This window comes from Cebus imitator, unplaced genomic scaffold, assembly GCF_001604975.1.
Source record: "Cebus imitator isolate Cc_AM_T3 unplaced genomic scaffold, Cebus_imitator-1.0 Scaffold47, whole genome shotgun sequence".
Classification (NCBI taxonomy): domain Eukaryota; kingdom Metazoa; phylum Chordata; class Mammalia; order Primates; family Cebidae; genus Cebus; species Cebus imitator.
The window spans coordinates 2209165-2230220 of NW_016107362.1; the positions used below are offsets into that span (position 1 = coordinate 2209165).

General features: G+C 43.6%; 1 protein-coding gene across 1 annotated transcript in view; it reads left to right on the plus strand.

Annotated features, from left to right (window-relative positions):
- Nucleotides 1-6067, plus strand: part of RELL1 (RELT like 1) — a 72847-nt gene extending 66780 nt beyond the window's left edge. The window contains exon 7 of the mRNA XM_017527300.2: nt 3996-6067. The gene's annotated coding sequence lies outside the window, so the exon portion shown is untranslated. The remainder of the gene's footprint in view (nt 1-3995) is intronic.
- Nucleotides 6068-21056: the final 14989 nt, after the last annotated feature.

The window sequence follows — 21056 nt, forward strand, 5'->3', positions numbered from 1 at the left end:
GAACTCCTGAGCTGAGGCAGTCTGCCCACCTTGGCCTCCCAAAGTACTGGGATTACAGGTGTGAGCCACCGCGCTCGGCCTGGAGGTGTACTTTTGATTTTCCCAGGGACTGGGCCCCATTAAATTATAGGTTTTTCACATCATTTAACTGTTTATGCAACCTCAATGATTTCCCCTAAGAGAGACCCTGACAACATTTCTAGTATCTGCATTTCCTTTCTGTTGCCCGCCACACAGGTGGGGAGCAGAGAAGCGAGGGTACCAGAGGATGATCTCAGTGATGCCGTGGTGTCTCCGGGGTGACCGGATAGCCGTACAGCGTGGAGGTAGCTTTGTGGTCTTCCAAGTCTGGCTGCCTGGGATGGATTTCCTATTTTCCCATTACTAATTGTGTGGCACTGGGCATATTATTGAACCTGGAAGCCCCAGTCTCCTCCTATGAAAATGGGAGTCATCATTGACTCATGGAGTCATTGGGAATATTGAGTTAATGAACCCAGAGTGCGTAGTATGGCAGCACCTGGCACAGAGAAAGTGCTCTGCAGATGCCAGTACTGTTATTATTAATCAGATAGACTTTTCCTTCCTTAACACCCTACACTTTGAGATTTTAGTGTTTTCTGTTCATTAATCCGCTTCGCCTCCTAGTTTCTTTTAACGTGTATCTAATTTTTAAAGGGATTAGTTTCTTTTTTTCTAGAGAATCCTTTTTAACAAGGCGTAGGTATTCATATATATATCCTAATCACAGACATAGGGCAACTTCGGTGGAACCATAACATAATGATAGGATTATGGCTTTGTCGTTATAAGATTATGTCATAAGCAATAAACTCTAAAGAAAAAGACAAGCTCTTTGTTCCAGATAAATCTTCTGGGTGGTTCTTAATTTTTATCCATCAGTCTTGTTTTATAAGCAACATGGTCACACTTTGGGATTTCTCAATTGTGTTTTCCATGTAATGGAACTTTGCTTAATTTTTTCCAGCTTGAGCACTCACTTGTGTAAACTGTAATCACCAAATTTCTCCCAAAGGGAGAGGTCAGGCTGGCTTCATGTGCTGTGGTTCCATGTGATGGCAACAGTGGGTGGCTGGGTGTTTCTTTCCTCTCCCACCCACTCCTGTTAGCCTTTCCGGTGTATCTGCGCCCACCCGCACAGGGTTTCTGACCTCTGCCAAACAATACGGAAGGCAGCTTACAACATTTTTATCATTGTCCTGGGTTAAAGAAATACCTGGAAGGTCCTAGTGTTGCGCCAGCAACATGCTGCATTCTAATAAATGTGTGTTTTTAAGGAGAGACCAGAACTGCAAGCGTTTTAATAAGATGAACTTGCCCTTTTCTGCTGCGTTTGTGGTGTTAGCAGCAAGGACTTTAAGCAGCAATTTATATTTTTTACTTCCTCTCTCAAAGATATTGCAGGCAGTGCAGTTTTTATCAGCTGCAAAAGGCAACTGTTGAAGAAAGCTAATGTGATCATTTGGAGCAGAGAACTGGATGACGGTAATGAGCAGAATAGTGAACCTTTAGGAGCATACTGACTGCTTTTCCTCGTAGTAAGCATTGTGCATGGGATCATCTCATGTCAAACCCCAGTAACCTACAAGAAGAGACAGCCACGGTTCCACAGCCAGCAAGAGGGGTCTGGATTTGACTTTAGGCCTCTCCTTCTTAGTCAAGTCTGTATTCTTGCTTGCCCAGTTCTTAAAGCTGGTGAAGTCGGTGCAAAACACTCAAAATGAGGAGTTCTTCTAGGTTGGAATGAAAACTGTTACTGTGATGAAATATTACTTTCTAGGCCTGACATCTCTCACCTTTGACTTTGTTATTTTCCTTCATGCAAAAATGTCTAGTTCTAAGGGAGCACATGAAGAGGAGACATAAAAATAGTGGAATACCACACATGTTTTCTAGATAATGCCCTAGTTTAATGTGTTTCTTGGAAAATTCCCTCTAATTTTTTACTTTTTCTTTCAGGGCCTTTTTTTTTTTCCTTTGAGATGGAGTTTCACTCTTGTTGCCCAGGCTGGAGTGCAATGGTTTGATCTCGGTTCACTGCAACCTCCACCGCCTCCCAGGTTCAAGCGATTCTCCTGCCTCAGCCTCCTGAGTAGCTGGGATTACAGGCATGTGCCACCATGCCTAGCTAATTTTGTATTTTTAGTAAAGACAGGGTTTCTCCATGTTGGTCAGGCTGTTCTCGAACTCCCAACCTCAGGTGATCCGCCCACCTCGGCCTCCCAAAGTTCTGGGATTACAGGAATGAGCCACCGTGCCCGAGGGTCATTTCTGTATTTCTCCAGCTCTGGCCTTTCTACCTTTTTTTCCTTCTCTGCTAGAATGTTTACACGAATTAATTTCTACCTGAAAGAAGTTCCAGACTTCGTTCAGTGTTACAGTAAAAATCTGCAGTTGTTAGACAGTTTTGGCAATTCAGTGCAAGATATTACTTATTTCATTATAATTAAAAACTTGATCCATGCTGTTTTATGGGACAGTGTTTCATTTCCTTTTTAGCTAAGGGGATAGAGGTCCTCTACTCATCACCTCATTTGGGCAATAAATCTCCCTCTCTTTCTTTCTGTCTCTCTCATTCTTCCTCTTGGGCTCTATCTCTGTTCTTTTATAACCACTGAATATTATGGATGACAGAATGACAGAAGAGGGTAACATGGATAATAATAAGGCACATATCTTGAAGTGCGAGCTGTAAAATAAACAATGTATTCTTCAAGACACTTCCACCAGCTTCATGCTATTTCTTCGTATTTCTGCAAGCTGGGTCTATCTCTGGTTTTGTTTAGAATTTATAGGGTACACACGATTTTGGCAGATTCGAGAGAACGTTTTGTTCCTTAACCTTGTGTAGGTTCACCTACGTAGTGTGTATATATCAGCATACTTAGGGAGCTCTATAATTTTAGTCTTGTCCCAGGTTATCCCAGTCTGTAAAACAGGAAAGTAAAAAGTCATTGGGCTGGCTGGGCACAGTGAGTCACACCTGTAATCCCAGCACTTTGGGAGGCCAAGTGGGCAGATCACGAGGTCAGGAGTTTTGAGACCAGCCTGGCCAATGTGGTGAAACCTCATTTCTACTTTAGCCGGGCGTGGTGGTGCGCGCCTGTAATCCCAGCTACTTGGGAGGCTGAGGCAGGAGAATCGCTTGAACCTGGGAGACGGAGGTTGCAGTGAGTTGAGATTGTGCCACTGCATTCCAGCCTGGGCGACAGAGCTAGACTCTTGTCTCAAAAAAGAAAGTCACAGATCTGTTCTTTAAATGAGGTAGCTATAAAAAGCCATTTGGAAAGCAGGGAGCTGTTTTACAAGTATGGGGCTTTGTTTGTAATGTAAGTGTAGACATTGACAAAGGCCAGTTGTTAGAATGACTTAAAAATACAATCCAGAACACTGAAAGTACAATGAAGACCTAAGATGGAATGTTTAGTCATTGTGTTCTTACTTGAAATCCCAACTGAGCTGTCTTGGATGGTCAGTAGAAACCTCTAGTCCTTGGTGGGGCTTTAGAAGGACACCTGTGGAAGGCCATTCTTGCATTGCTGTAAAGAAATACCTGAGGCTGGGTAATTTATAAAGAAAAGAAGTTGAATTAGCCTACAGTTCTGCAGGCTGTATGAGCATGGCACTGACACTGCTTGGCTTCTGGGGAGGCCTTGGAGCTTTTACTCATGGCGGAAGGTAGAGGGGGGCAGGCACATCACTTGGGGAAAGCAGAAGCAAGAGAGAGAGAGCGGGAGGGGCGCACACGCTTCAGTAGCCAGATCTTGCCAGAACTCTTGGAATTAATTATATTTTTAATTAAATTTCTTTAGACTGAATTCTAGAAAAAAAAAGTATAATGGTGGAAGGAATGGGGTGGGATGGGGTAAGAATAGATTATAATTCTTCTGTGTTTTAAAATACGCAGGCAGATTCATATGCGATATGATGTTTACCTTTGGTTAAAGATCTACTTTTTGTGTTTTCTCTTGCAGCAATGACTTGACTTGGAGAGCTCTAAGAGACTGAAAACTTTCAAGATCTGAAGTTGCCTAGGGAATATTTTTACATATTTAATACAATTTCTATCATGGAGTCAGCAGGCATGTGGATCAAACCTAAAAGAGAAAATTACTGCTGTGCTGTATACAGAATTTAGTTTGCTTTGAAACAAGTTTTGGTTTAAAGAGTCTGTTGAAAAATGTATTATACTTCCGGGGAAGAAAAGAGCTGTTTGTATCTTCTCAACCACTCCCAGCCTCTACCCTTCCCAGCCCCAATCCCAGGCCTTGGTGAACACACTGTAGTTTTTCCCATTATGATCAGTATGTAAAGTGATACTATCCATGTACAGTCTGAGCTTATGATCGGTGTGTGTGTGTGTGTGTGCGCGTGTGTACACGTGTGTGCATGTGAGTGTGTGTTTCTCTTTTTCCAGTTCCTACATCCTATTTTGACACTGGTTGTAAGAAGATCTCCATACATACAGGTTAGCTGTTACAAAAGATAAAAGATGAATCTTCATGGTAAAAGCTCAGTGGAAATCATCTAGTCTACCCCTGAGGAGTTGATTCCCCAAGGCACCATGGAGTCAGATGGGACCAGATGCTAGACTTGGGACTCCTTGACCACGAATTCAGCATTCCCTCCTGCCACCACCATGCCACTCCTACGTCACTTATAAATTTTGAGAAGGTTTTCATGTCTTTTTTGCTTTTTTTTTTTTCAACGTTCCCTGAGTGATTCTTGGTTAATCCATTGAATAAAGGAGAAAATGGTTTTGAACACAAATTTGTTTGGACAACCGAAGACAAAAACAAAAGAATCCTCTTTCTCATGCAAGATGGGCCTGCACCTACCTCTGCCATGTTCTTCGTGTATTTCCTGTTTTCCATCTTGTAACTAAGGCTCATTATTTAAAACTCTCTTAGTAGTTACTTTCCCTTTAGGCCTGGCCAACTTTTCTTCTTTCTTTTAACTGTACATTTTACACAACACCTGAAAGGACCCAGAGACATAAATAGCACACGATTTTATGGTAGGTCTGGGTGAGTGGTGGGGAGGCCGGTTACGAGGGCTGCAAGACCTGCCTCCATGTCCGTGTTGAGGGTGCCTTGAGCACTTCTTTTATTTCACACAGAAAAAGCACATCTTTCGTTTGCTTCCCGAAAGATGATTTCTATAAAAATATACTTCAAAGTATTTACTGTACATAGACTTAAATGATTCTATTTCCAGCATCAAACTAAAAATTTCTAACCTTTTAAATGAATGGGAAATTCAGTTTCATGCAGTTTTTTACAGACAACTAATAGATGCCGTGTGTGTATACGTTCATATACACAGTGGACCAGAGAAAGTCAGTCTGGAAAAACTTCACTGAGATCCAGAAATTAGCAATATAGTACTTTTAGGGGTATATATTACTGTAAATAATGTATGCGCAGTCTAGGCTAATAGTTTTAATTAAAAACAAATAAGAAGTATACTTTTTTTTGGCTTTAAAAATATGCCCTCAAAATGGTGGGGGATAAAATGTAAGATATTCTTCAGCTTTAATTATTTGCCCATCTTATTCAAGTCAGAGCACTTTTTTAAATAGCAATACAACCAGCAAGAGAATACTCAAAAATATTTAAAATTGTATTTATACTAAGAGTACGTTTTAAATATTTTCTAATACTTGAGCAGTTTTTGTCTGGCAGGCTTCCAAATATGCCAAAAGTTAGGCATTCAATATTTTCAACACATAAGCTTTTTACTGGTTTATACTGTACTATCTGATGAGAATCCTTAAGTGTTCCCAAAGCAACTGATGTTTACAGGTCTTGCGTGTGTTCTCCTTCTTTGTAAGAATGGGGGAATCCACAACAGACTTACTCTAGAAAACACTAATGATGGACAACTTTTTGGTGTTGTAAATGAGTTGGCTACTACCTTGATGTAAAAATTTGTAAAGGAAATTTTTCACCATTTGGAGTGTCCGGTGTATTTTTAACCGTCTGGTTTGTACTTTTATGACTTTTGTACTACCAAAGCAGAGTTAAAAATAAAAATGTTAAACGCAGTGCGTTGTCTTGCGGGCGATCCAATTGTTGGTGCCTGGTACACTGGAAGAACAGTCGTGGGAGTGTAATTATTGAGCTTAATTTTTTACAGTGCTGAATTTCATGTGTCTTGAAATATCACATGATCATTTGACTGACTTTCCTCCTGGGATTTCCCCTCCTGCAGTACCCCTTCCCCTAATACAGGCATACCTTGGAGATACTGTGGGTTCAGCCCCGGACCACTGCAATAAACAAAATGTTGCAATCAAGCCAGTCACATGACGTTTTTGGTTTCCCATTGCATATAAAAAAGTTATGTTTGTACTATGTGAAGTATATGCAATAATATTCTGTCTAAAAAATGTACCTACCTTAATTTAAAGTACTTTATTACTTAAAAAAAAATACTAAGTTAAAAAAAATACTGATGATAATCTGAGCCTTCAGCAAGTCATAATCTTTTTGCTGCTGAAGGATCTTGTCTCAGTGTTGATGGCTGCTGACCAGGATGGTGGTTACTGAGCTTGGGGTGGCTGTGGCAATTTCTTATAATAACACAGTGATAAAGTTTGCTGCACTGATTAACTCTACATTTCATGAAAGTTTTCTCTGTAGCATGCAGTAACTGTGTGATAGTATTTTACCATAGTAGAACTTCTTTCAAAATTGGAGCCAATCTTCTCAAACGCTGATGCTGCTTTATCAACTAAGTTTATGCATTATAATATTCTAAATCATTTGTTGTCATTTCAACAGTGTTCATAGCATCTTCACCAGGAGTAGATTCCATCTCAGGAAACCACTTTCTTTCATCATCTGTTAAGAAGCAATTCCACATCTTATTCATAAGTTTTATCATGAGATGGCAGCAATCTAGTTCAATCTTCAGGCTCACTTCTGATTCTAGTTCTGTTGGCTGTTTCCACCACATCTGCGGTGACTTCCTCCCCTGAAGTCTTGAACCCTCCAAGTCATCCATGAGAGTTGGAATCAACTTCCACACTCCTGTTAATGTTGCTATTTTTACCTCTTTCCATGAATCCAAAATATTCTTAATGGCATCTAGAATGGTGAACTCCTTCCAGAAGATTTCAATTGATGTTGTTCAGATCCATCAGAGAAATCACTGTCTACAGCAGCTCTAGCCTTATGAAATGCCTTTCTTAAGTAATTAGACTTGAAAGTGGGAATTAATCTATGTAATTGAGTAATTACATAGCTGCAGAATGCATGTTGTGTTAGCAGGCGTGAAAACATTTATCTCTGTACATCTCCATAAGCTCTTGGGTAGCTGACCAGGTGCTTGTCAATGAGTTATTATTTTGAAGAGAATCTTTTTATCTAAGCAGTAGGTCTCAACAGTAGGCTTTGAATGTTCAGTAAACCATGCCGTAAACAGATGTGCTGTTATCTAGGCTGTTTACAGGCAGAATCAATTTAGTGTAATTCTTAAGGGCCTTTTTTCAAAATGGTAAATGAGCACTGGTTTCAACTTAATGTTGTCAGCTACGTCAGCCCCTAAAAAGAGAGCCTGTGCTTTGAGGCGTTGAAGCCAGGCATTGACTTCTGTCTAACCATGAAAATCCTAGATGTCATCTCCTTCTAAATCTGGTTTTTCATTTAGCCACCTTCTTCAATGATCTTAGCCAGATTTTCTGGATTACTTACTGCAGTTTCTAAATTAGCACTTGCTCTTTCACTTTCTACTTCTATGTAATGGCAGTGGTTTCTTAATCCTCATGAACTGGCCAGGTGCAGTGGCTCACGCCGATAATCCCAGCACTTTGGGAGGTTGAGGCAGGCAAATCGCTTGAGGTCAGGAGTTTGAGACCAACCTGGCCAACATGGTGAAACTCCATCTCTACTAAAAATACAAAAATTAGCTGGGCATGGTGGCAATCGCCTGTAGGCCTAGCTACTCAGGACGCTGAGGCAGAAGGATCACTTGAATCTGGGAGACAGAGATTCCAGTGAGCCGAGATCACGCCACTGTATTCCAGCCTGGGCGACAGAGGTAGACTGTCTCAAAAAAAAAAAATTTTTTTTTTTTTTCATGAACTAGCCTTTGCTAGCTTTCAACTTTTTTTTCCCTGCATTTTCCTCACTTTTTTCAGTCTTTATAAAATTGAAGAGTTAGGACCTTGCTCTGTATTAGGCTCTGGCTTAAGGGAATGTTGTGGCTGGTTTGATCTTTTATCAAACCATGATAAATCACCGAATCTGTCTCCATATCAGCAATAAGGCTGTTGTACTTTCTTATCATTCGTGTATTCACTAGAGCAGCATTTTTAATTTTCTTCAAACCTTTTGCTTTGCATTCACAATTTAGCTATATTGTATAAGAGGCCCAGTTTTCGGCCTGTCTCAGCTTTTGATACGCCTTCCTCAGTAAGCTTCATCATTTCTAGCTTTTGATTTAAGGTGAGATGTGTGTGACCCTTCCTTTTACTTGAGCAGTGAGAAGCCATTGTAGGGTTATTAACTGGCTTAATTTTAATATTGTGTCTCAGGGAATAGGGAGGCCCGAGGAGAGGGAGAGAGACAGCGGAACAGCTGGTTGGGAGAGCAGTTGAACACACGTAGCATTTACAGATTAAGTTCATCATTTTATGTGAGCACGGTTCCTGTCATCCCAAAACAATTACAACAGTAACATTAGAAATCACTGATCACAGATCACCATAATAGATAAAATAATAAAACTTTTGAAATATTTCAAGAATTATCCTTATGTGACCCAGGGCCCCGAGTGAGCACATGCTGTTGAAAAAGTGCTGATGGCCGGGCGCGGTGGCTCACACCTGTGATTCACCACTTTGGGAGGCTGAGGCAGGCAGATCATGAGGTCAGGAGATGGAGACCATCCTGACCACCATGGTAAAACCTTGTCTCTACTAAAATACACACAAAAAATTAGCTGGGCATGGTGGCGCGCACCTGAAGTCCCAGCTACTCGGGAGGCTGACGCAGAATTGCTTGAACCCAGGAGGTGGAGGTTGCAGTTAGCCAAGATCACACCACTGCACTCCAGCCTGGGCAACAGAGTGTGACTCCATCTCAAAAAAAAATAAAAAATAAAAAAGTCAATCTGCTCTACTTGCAATGTTGCCACAAGCCTAGTTTGTTGAAAAACAAAATGAAAACAAAACAAGAAAATCCTGCAATATCTGCAAAGCACACTACAGCAAAGTGCAATAAAATGAGGTATGCTTGTTACTACCTTTTAAATTTGAAGTTAATTTTGGACTTACAGGAGAGTTGCAAAAGCAGTCCAGAGTTCATATAAACCCTTCCCTCCATTTCCCCGTCATCTTAACCATAAAAAAGTGACCACAACTAAAAACGTAACAGTGGTACAGTACCACTCACTCAACCACGACGTTCTTCGCATTTCCTCAGTTGTCTCACCAATGTCCCCTGGCTGTTCCAGGATCCCCACTGCATTCCGTGGTTGGGTCCCGTCTCCTCTGATCTGTGGCTGCCCCTTAGTCTTTTCTCGTGGTTCGTGATCTTGACACTGATCAGTTCTTTTGTAGAATGTCCCTCAAGCTAGGTGTTCCGGCTGATTCTTGTGATTAGACTGGGGTTTTGCATAAGGGAAGGGACACCGTGCAGGTGATGTGCCCTTCCCATTACATCATGTCGGCAGCATGATGCTGCGTGTTACCAGTGATGTCAGCCTTCCCCATTGCCCAAGGTGGTGTCTGCCAGTTCCATTTTGGTAAAGTTACTATTTTCCCTTAGTAATTAATAAATATTAGGGGGGAGATACTTAGAGATTAGGCAAATACCCCATTTCTGCTTAAACTTTTGCACTTTAATTTTGCCACCTGTATGATTTTTTTAGGGGTACCATAACAAATTACCAAAACCTGGATGGCGCAAAACACAGAAATGTATTCTTTCACAGCCTAGAAGGCCAGAGCCTGAAGTCAAGGTGTCTGCAGGGTTGATTCCTTCTGATGTCTCTGGGGTGTAATCTGGCCCATGCCTCCTTCCTTGCTCTTGGTAGTTGCTGGCAATTCTGGGCATTCTGTGCCTTTTTCCCTGTGTGAGCGTCTTCTACTCTTAGAAGGACACCAGGCAGTGGGTTTAGGGTCCACCCTAATCCAGTATGACTTCATCTTAACTTGATTACATTTGCAGAGAACCCATTTCCCAATAAGGTCATATCCACAGGTCCCAGAAGTTAGGACTTCAACATCAACAGGTCCTGTGGGGGACAACATTCAACCCACCACACTATCCACAAGTGAATCTTGGCTGCAGTGGCTGTCTGTGGTAGGAGCTCTTTCAGGTTGGTGCCCATGTACTTTGATGTGGCTTCATCCTTTACTTTTCTCCTTCCCTCCACCTATTACACACCCACTCTTTCTCTCTCTCTCTTTCTTTCTTTCTCTTTCTCTTTCTTTCCTTTCTTCCTTCTCTTTCTTTCCCTCCCTCCCTCCCTTCCTCCCTCCCTCCTTTCCTTCCTTCCTTCCTTCCTTCCTTCCTTCCTTCCTTCCTTTCTTCCTTCTTTCCTTACCTCTTTCTAATCTCAGCTTACTGTGACCTCCGCCTCCCAGGCTCAAGCAATTCTTCTGCCTCAGCTTCCTGAGTAGCTGGGATTACAGGCATGTGTCACCACACCTGGCGAATATTTGTATGTTTAGTACAGACGGGGTTTCACCATGTTGGTCAGGCTGGTCTCGAACTTCTGGCCTAAGTGATCCACCCACCTCGGCCTCTCAGAGTGCTGGGAATACAGGTCTTTTCTTATTTGAAAGCCCTTTATTACTTTCTGGGACCACAAGATGCTCCAGGTTCATCTTTTCTTGTATTTTCCTCGCCTGAGCCCTGAAATCAACCATAACCCAAGGAGCCCTGGTTCCTTTTATTGGACCATGATGTTTAAAAATAAGGAGCACTAGGTGTGCTCATTGATGCTGGGATGTCACAGCTACCAGGCACCCTGTCCACACATATACACATACACACATCTTTATGCATTTTTGTATGTATCTGTAAAACAAAAACACACATCCACACTGCGACCTCTGCCTCCAGTCTTGCTCCATAGTACTTGTTCCAACCTTCCTGCTTTCCTTATTTGCAACTTTCTTCTCCTACAGTAAGGAAATCTGGCTCTTATTATCTGTGATGTTTTTACACGTTTAATCAACCCTAGCATACATATTAAGTAGTTTGAAAATACATTACAGGGAGAAACACATTTGCCAACTCAAGTACAGTGTGTGTGTGTGTGTGTGTGTGTGTGTGTGTGTGTGTGTGGGGTTCTTGTTTTACCACATTCAGTGAAAACTGTATTTGCCAAAGCTACTTAGGTCAGCTCCTTTGTTCCCCACCCCTTTCTGCATGGTAATGTGACTCATTTGTAACACAGAGTCATTTGTCACCATCTGCATCCCATATCTCCTTCATATCCTGGTTGAATTTTTAAAAATGTATATATAGCGAAGTTCACTATGTGTGGTACCTCATAGGATTTTGATTTGGAGTGTGTGTGTGTGTGTGTCCCCTTAAAAACAGAATAATCAATAACAGCTATGCTGAGAAAGTGGAAAGGTCATTTGTGACCAAGTCACAACATCAGAGCCAGAAACTCGGCCGGGCATGGTGGCTCACGCCTGTAACCCAGCACTTTGTGAGGCCGAGGTAGGTGGATCACCTGAGGTTGGGAGTTCGAGACCAGCCTGACAAACATGGAGGAAACCCATCTCTACTAAAAATACAAAATTAGCCGGTGGTGGTGGCGTATGCCTGTAATCCCAGCTACTCAGGAGGCTGAGGCAGGAGAATTGCTTGAACCTGGGAGGTGGATGTTACAGTGAGTCAGGATTGTGCCATTGCACTCCAGCCTGGGTGACAAAAATGAAACTCCATCGCAAAAAAAAAAAAAAAAAAAAGAACTAGAAACTCAGAATGTGTGCACTAGGATGGATGTTAGGAATTCCCCAACTGCCTATTTTATAGTTGAAAGGGGTCACATGGGGCAATGGGCTTTGTTTTTTATTAACTGGCCTTTTTGATATCCCCTCTAGTACATGTGTAATGCAGAATGGGGACAGGACATTTGGTCACCAGTTGGCTTTCATGTCTTTATCAGCTCATTAGAGGAGTAGTGGGCAGCTGGCAATGTGGCACATATGCCCCTTCTGTTCCCTGGGGTGACAGATGCTAGGGTTGCCACGCTGGCCCCGACAACTGGGTCAGCAATCTGCCCGCCCTGGCAGCTCCTGGGAGAATTTGCCAGGGGGCCTGTCCATGGCCGTGAATCCTCCTGCATGTCTTTCTCAAATCTATCTTGACATCCAGGCTTCTTCCACCGCAGTCTGCTATAGTGAAAAGGTGAGGAACCCTTCCTGCGTCTCACTGAGGACAGTAGATTTGGGGGCTTGGAAATGGGGTCTCATGATTTAGTGCGTATGTGTAGTATCACTGAGGGCTTCCTGTGTGGTCAAGGAGGAGTAGGTTTTATATCTGAGGTTTGACTTGCCAGTTCGTAGATCCTCTGACCCTTTTGTCTGGGGGTGCATATTCTACCCAAGGATTCCCTTCTCTCCTCATCTTCCCAGGAGCATACTGCAGGACTTCTCACATCTCCCCAGGGGCCCCTTCTGTAGCTCTAAACACCTGAAGGACACCTGGGACCTCTTTGTCTTGGACATTTTGTGGCTTGGCCGGGTGGGTGCAGCTGCCCACGCGGTTCAGCTGGTGTCCAGCCCTGCCGCTCCTTGCACAGGGCTGGCCCTTCACGCCCCCTGCTGGCTGAATAGGAGAGCTGCACAGCATTGGGGGTTGATGCTGTATCTTCCTGCATGCCCTCGTGTGCAGAAAGTGCTTGTGATTTTTTGCTGAATGGATAAACAAAAGCCCACCTTTAAAAACGAAAGACTACCATTAGCAATTTTAAGAGAGTAAAGGTTCAAGTCTTGTTTTTTTCTAATCATTTTCTGACGCTGCCAGTGCGTCTTTATTTTTTTCTCTTCAGAAGCTCCAGTTTCTTCCCTGGGAGCTTGCGTCCCTGCAGGCATTACCTGGATACCGGTGAGAATGATTCGGTTCTGTTTTGGAGAGAATCCCGTGCCCTGATGCTGTCACGGAAGCGGTGTGACTATGGGGAGTGGTGTGGTCTCACAGAAGTAGGCATGACCTTGCTGTTGCATTTGAGCCCCAGCTCTGCCACTCACCACTGTGTGCTATTGAGAAAATTATCTTTCTGAGCCTCGATGCCATCTGTAAAATGACCTGTCTCACACGAGTTTTAAGGATCAGATAAATGCCTACAAATTCACTGTCTTCACATCCATCCCTACTGAGGGCACGACAGCTGTAAGGGGCGTGTTTGGTAACTTGGTGAAGGGTCTACGTGCGTCTGTCCCCGACCGCTGATCAGAGTGGCTGCGAATGGTCCAGCACACACAGCTTTGTTCCATAGCCTCCTGGGAGAGCCACAGAGTAAAAGAAGGTCCACGTTTTGAAGAGGCAGAAGTGAAGGGATAGAAGAAAGACCAAGGACGATGAGGCAGTGTGTGCCATGGGCGGCCGGGACGCCATCAGCCAGCACTCCCCCTCCTGGGAGTGACGCATGATGCCCTCCTCCTCTGGGGAACTCCTTGACCTTCCCCCTCCTTTTTTTTTTTTTTTTTTGAGACAGTTTCCCTTTGTCACCCAGGCTGGAGTGCAATGGTGCCATCTCAGCTCACTGCAACCTCCTCCTCCTGGGTTCAAGAGATTCTCCTGCCTCAGCCTCCCGAGTAGCTGGGATTACAGGTACACACCACCACACCCAGCTAATTTTCGTATTTTTCGTGGAGATGGGGTTTCACCATGTTAGCCAGTCTGGTCTCGAACTCCTGACCTCAGGTAATTCACCCTCCTCAGCCTCCCAAAGTGTTGGGATTACAGGCGTGAGCCACCACACCAGGCCTCCTTGCCCCTCTTTGAAACCTAGACTGCTCTGCAGCTGCACATGCCCGGGTGGGCACATGGCCCATCTGCCACCTGGCCAAATAGAGCCCCTCCCTGGGATGTTTGATAACTTGGTGAAGGGTCTATGTGCGTCCATCCCCCATGGCTGATCAGAGCGGCCATGAATGGCCCAGCACGCACAACTTTGAGTTGAGCTGAGCTGGCAAGTTTCTTGCTGTGGAACTGAGTCACAGAGTTCCACAGCCTCACGGGAGAGCCCATGAGGGTTCTCATGGCTAAAGCTGCATCTTTAGCCACCAGAGCAGTAAACCATTTTCTCCGGCAAACTGGGGCTGGAAGAAGTGGTTTATTGCTCTGGTGGCTAAGGCTGTAGGCTGGGGGGCTGGTGGAGACCACATTCCTGCTGTGCAGTCTTCTTTCCTGGTGTGAGGAAAGGGAGGGAATGCTGGTTGCTTTTCTGTTTTTTTGAGACAGAATCTCACTCTGTCACCTAGGCTTGAATGCAGTGGTGTGATCATGGCTCACCAGAGCCTCGACCTCCTAGGCAGTCCTCCCACTGAGCCTCCCAAGTAGCTGGGACTGCAGGTGTGGGCCATCATACTCAGCTACTTTTTTTTTTTTTTGGTATTTTTCGAAGAGATGGGGTTTTTCCACGTTGCCCAGGCTGGTCTTGAACTCCTAAGCTCAAGCAATCTACCCACCTCGGCCTCCCAAAGTGCTGGGACTACAGGCATGAGCCATTGTGCCCAGCCTGGTTGCTTTCAAGCCCCAGATTCAGTTCTCCCCGAGGCCTACTTGGCCTTCTGAACTTCACTAACATTTCAAGGAAATTATTTTGTTATCTAGTTTGAGTTTCCGTCATTTGCAGCCAACTAACCAAACCAACAAAAAGAACTCATGACTAATGCAGCTATTTGCAGAAAAGTAGATATAGAAGGAGTTAGAGAGCCACATGGAAGGTGAGGCTCTGGCATCCAGCCCTGCAGCTGAGACTTCCTGGAGCTGCTTTGAATCCATCGTCAGAAGCCCTGGCCATGGCGCGGTCGCTGATGTGAAATGCTCTTGTAAACAAACCCTCTTCCCTCTATTGCCTCAGGAGAGTCTCCAATGACCATCTTTCCTGGATTGGCACAGGGCTCATTCTTACAGCTCCCAATAAGAGCACAGATTTGGCATTCAGACGCCTTTGACCACCTGTGACCTTAAACTCTTTGGACCCAGACATCTAACTATAGAATGAAGATAACAGGTGCCTTTTCGGGTGGCTGTGAGGATAGTGTGAGCTCAGACGTGCAATGCACTCAGTGCAGGGCCGGCACAGTCGTGCTCACTCAGTGGTCTCTGAGATGAAGTGGAACAATCTATTGGCTGCAGAAATGCCAAGTTCCAACCCTCTGTAGTGGAATAAATGATGGGGTTTTTGCCATGTGAGAGTTAGTTTTTGATGTTCTGCCACAGTCATATGGTTTAACATTTGAAGGTGGGCTGGGGAAGGAACCAGGTACAAGATGTAACTGCAACTGCGAAGCCTCTGGGGCCTGAGGTTCTCCTGAGGCCAGGTCAACTGCCTCATTGGAGAGAACGACTTTCTTGCCTTGATGATGTTGAATGGACCCAGATCTACTAGCCAGGGAGCACAGTCTCTTCCTGTTTGTTCAAGTTGAAATTTTATCTTGCCACTTTTATGACAAGATGTGCATGTAGTATAGACATCTCAGTGAGTTTAAAAGTAACTCAATTTATTTTCATTCCCAAGTTAATCTAGCTGAGAAATCATAGACAAAATACTCTTGAAATCATAACATTATACCCAAATTGCAAAATGTATGGGTTTAGTTATTACAGATGAATATCTTAGTGTTGACCAAATCAAACAAAAGCTACACACACACACACACACACACACACACACACCATACTAAATAAAAGCCAAGCCAGACACAACCTCTCCAAAACAACCAATCAATCAACCAAGCCAGATACAACCTCTCCGAAATAACAAATCAACCTTCCCAAACTTTCCATGGTTTCTGTTTTGTATTAAAAATGCATTTTATTTTATAAAAACTTATTGGGGCAAGAGGAAAGATAAAAGAAAGGGTCAATTTTAATGCTATAAATATTCATTTCAAATGCAATGTGACTTAAAATTGAAAGGATAAATTCCCGTGTGTTCTGCAATTGTTAAATTATGAAAATAATGAGAATAAAAATACACTAAAATTGAAGGGCCCTCAAGATGCATTTTTGCCTTTAGATGATTATTAATCATGTAGGTAGAACAGAACTTACCCAGTTTAGAAATTAGTATTATTAGAAGTGATTCAGACAGGTTTGGTGGGTAGCAACGAAGATACAGTTATTTAAAAAAAGCATTGAGTGTTACTCATGAAAGTGGTCCAACGACCTTCACTGGGCAATAAAATTACATCTGACTTTTGTTTTTTTTTCTTGAGATGGAGTCTTGCTCTGTCTACCCAGGCTAGAAAGCAGAGGTGCGATTTCAGCTCATTGCAACCTCTGCCCCTGGGTTCAAGCAATTCTGCTGCCTCAGCCTCCAGAGTAGCTGGGATTACAGGTGCCCGCCACCAAGCCTGGCTAATTTATATATTTTTAGTAGAGACGGGGTTTTGCCATGTTGGCCAGGCTGGTCTTGAGCTCCTGACCTCAAGTGATGCACCAGCCTTGGCTTCCCAAAGTGCTGGGATTACAGACGTGAGCCACAGTGCCCAGCCAAAATTACATCTAACATTTATTGTTTACTTTGTGCGGGGTATGTGCTAAGCACTTCGTATCTCATTTAAATCTCATAATGGTCCAGAGAGAGGCATGGCCATCATGTCCACTATACAGATGATGAAACCGAGGAAAGGACTCTTAAGCTATGTAGGGGCTGTCCATGGGTGGGACATATGGCCCCTGGATCTGCCTCATCCTTTGTAGGGAAAGGAAACCATGGTCCCATGATTGCTGTAAAAGTACCATTAACAGTAGACATTCTCAGAGATTTTACAGAGAAAGCTGAAGCTGCCCTCATAGGGTTAACGAGAATTCTGGATTAAGCATTAAACAGGCTGTACTTTGGCCCACTTCCTTGTAACCAAAAGTCCTGCCGTAGAGCTAGATCCTCACCATCTGCATCCCCATTGTTCCACAGATAGGATTTCTGACATTAGACTCACAGAGCTTTTGTCAGAATTGCTTAAGGTGTTTTACAGACCCCAAATTCCAGTGAAACGGCTGACAGCCAACCTGTCTGAAGACCACCCACAGACAAGTGGGATCAGCATGAGAATACGCTCTTCATCTCCCTGACCCCTGACTTCTTCCTCTCCCTGTTCCGTGGCTTCACCCTGCACTCTTTGACCAATCAACTATCCCCTGACTTCACCCTGCACTTTTCGACAAGTCAACTATCAACACACTTTGACTCACTCCAAACCTTTTAAAATCCCTGCCCCAAACTCCTCAGGGAGACGGGTTCGAGGTATCCTTCCGTGTCCTTGTTCCGTGCCCCCCCATTAAAGGTCTTGCTCTGCCGCAGCCCCGCGTCTCAGCTACTGACTTGCTGCAGATCGGAAACAGACCTATTACGGTTCCAAGGCCTTGACTAACTTTTCTATTCTTTATTAAAATCTTCCTTAGAACCAGAACAAAACCCCTTTTTATTCCCAATTGACAATACATGTAAGTTTACATATACAACACTGGGTTGTCTCATGTCGTGATTCAGCCCTTATTTTTGTCTAATGGCAACGTGGATGTTGCCACAGAGAGGTGTAATATGTCATCTTTAAAAGCACTAGTTTGTACTTCAATCTGGGTTCAGCTGAGATTCTGCCCCATCTGGCGGTGTGACTCTGGATGAATGATTTAGCTGTTTGAGCCTCCATTTTCCCATGTGTGAAATGGGGACAGTCCTACGTACGACTCATAGCATCACGGTAGACTTAAGTGGGATGATTCACGTGCAGGACTTAGAACAAGCCTGGCTGCACTTAGTGCTTAAACTTAGCAGTATTTAAAAAGTTAAGCTATATTTGTACCTATAAAAATACTAAAAAACAACAACACAATACCAAAACCCATGATGGCTCCCAGAAATGACTGAATACCATTTCTACATTAATATTTGGCAAACTATTTTGAAGTAGTGTCTTTGCAGATTTTTTCTCTGTACCTTTTTTTTTCCTATAAACTTTTTCTTTTCTTTTTTTTTTGAGACAGAGTTGCACTCTTTCCCAGGCTGGAATGCAGTGGCACAATCGCGACTCACTGGAACCTCTGCCTCCCGGATTCAAGCAATTCTCCTGCCTCAGCCTCTCAAGTAGCTGGGATTACAGGCACGCACCAGTGGCCCTGGCTAATTTTTGTATTTTTAGTAGAGACAGGGTTTCACCATCTTAGCCAGGCCAGTCTAGAACTCTTCATCTCAAGTGGTCCATCCACCTTTGCTTCCCAAGGTGCTGGGATGACAGGCTTGAGCCACCACGCCCGGCCCCTATAAACTTTTAATTTAAAATCTGCAATAGTCTTTTTTTTTCCCATTTATTTATTTTATTGCATTTTAGGTTTTGGGGTACATGTGAAGAACATGCAAAATTGTTGCATAGGAACACACGTGGCAGTGTGATTTGCTGCCTTCCTCCCCATCACCTACATCTGGCATTTCTCCCCTTGCTATCTCTTCCCAGCTTCCCACCCCCCACCGTCCCTCCCCTATTTCCCCCCAACTGACCCCAGTGTGTAGTGCTCCCCTCTCTGTGTCCATGTGTTCTCATTGTTCAACACCCACCTATGAGTGAGAACGTGGTGTTTGATCTTCTGCTCTTCTGTCAGTTTGCTGAGAATGATGGTTTCCAGGTTCATCCATGTCCCTACAAAGGACACAAACTCATCGTTTTTGATGGCTGCATAATATTCCATGGTGTATATGTGCCACATTTTCCCTATCCAGTCTATCGTCGATAGGCTTTTGGGTTGGTTCCAGGTCTTTGCTATTGTAAACAGTGCTGCAATGAACATTCGTGTGCACGTGTCCTTATAGTAGGACGATTTATAATCCTTCGGATATATACCCAGTAATGGGATTGCTGGGTCAAATGGAATTTCTATTTCTAGGTCCTTGAGGAATCGCCACACTGTCTTCCACAATGGTTGAACTAATTTACACTCCCACCAACAGTGTAAAAGTGTTCCTATTTCTCCACATCCTCTCCAGCATCTGTTGTCTCCAGATTTTTTAATTATCGCCATTCTAACTGGCGTGAGATGGTATCTCAATGTAGTTTTTTGTCACCCAGCTTACGTCTAATGCCATGAAAACCTTAGAGCCTAGATCTTGTGTCTTTAGAAATTGGTAATTTAAGGCTTTTGTTTCCTTTCTAAGCATCAACATCTAAACAGAGAGAACAGCATATTGGCCGATGAGTAGAGACCATGGACCTCTGTGGCCTGTGAAATCTTCCTGATTTATTTAAATTCTGAGTGTTGAGTGCATTTGCAAGTGGGCTTGTATTATAAATGCATGGTTCACACTCATGTGTATGCTCTACGTGCTTTCGAAAATATTGGCCCAGTTTTGTCTATTTACAGAGAGCTTTTATAAGTTCCAGTTCATTTGATCTTCTAAACAAGGTTTCCAAAGTAGGCTTCACATACCCCAGTGGTGTGAAAAAAATATTAATGCTCTGATATGTAATTGTTACCTCATCGTAGTATTGCTAAATACTATAAGGCATGTATCAGTAGAAAATAGTATGTTTGTAAAAGTGCTTATGTTAAGCGTGTGTGCAGTGTTTTTTATTGATAACCGGTGCAAGATAAAAGTAAAGGTGTGGCAATCCCTGCTCGAGTCTTAAGTGTTTCTGTAAGTGCGGAGAATTACTCACATCGACGATGTAGATGCCAGGACTTCACTCAAGACCTAATAAGTCTGAATCCCATGGAGGTAGGTCCAGAAACCTGCCTTTTCAACAAGCACACCATGTGCCTCACGGGCACGCCGAAGTTTGAGAATGTGTGCTTTCAACTCTTAGATATAGGAATAATCCCCATTTCGCAGATGAGAAAAGTGAGGCTCAGAAACGTTAAGAAACTTAAACTCAAGGTCACATAGCGAACAAGAGGCACAGCCAGATTTCACCCCTGGTTTATTAGGATTCAAGAGGCACCTGTATGGGAAGTACCAGGTACATGCCGCATGGGCATGGCCTCTGAAGACCTGGAGGTCATGATGCCTGGCTGCCCGTGTTACTGAGGAGTCAATCCTGGATGCACATTTTTTTCCTTATCACTGGGTGTCAAGAGAACAATGAGATCTGGGTGTCATTACACAAATATACATCCTTTTTTTCTTTTCCTCCAGGATTTTTTAATTTTTTGAGATGGAGTCTTGCTCTGTTGCCCAGGCTGGAGTGCAAAGTCGTGATCTCAGCTCACTGCAACCTCCACCTCCTGGGTTCAAGCGATTCTCCTGCCTCAGCCTCCCTACTAGCTGGGATAACAGGCACCTGCCACCATGCCCAGCTAATTTTTGTAATTTTAGTAGAGACGGGGTTTCTCCATGCTGGCCAGGCTGGTCTTGAGCTTCCGACCTCAGGTGATCTACCAGCCTCAGCCTCCCAAAGTGCTGGGATTACAGGCATGAGCCACTGTGCCCAGCCTTTCTTTCAGGATTTTAGAGATTGAGTTCAAAATGACTGAAAAATGAGGTCAGCCAAGCTCCCTGTTGCTTGGCCCCAAACACCGGTTTTCTTAAAGTTTTTGCCTCAGTTTGGGATTACTGTCCTCAAGGTAACGTGGACTCATTCTGGAGATCAAATCTTTAGCAGCTGCCCAAATTCAGCTCCGTCCACTTTTCCACACACCACCATACAAGCCTCATTATTCAAATACAGCAGGGCAGACTGAGAGTGAAGAGCCTGAATAACGAAGACAATTCCTAGCCTCTCAAATTCCTGTGGATCTGTGCTCCCACATCCTTTCTTTCACAATCCATAATTAGCATCCAGAAATCCTGGCTAGCTGCGTGATGTCTCCCCAACCAGATTGGGAAAAGATTTTATTATTTCA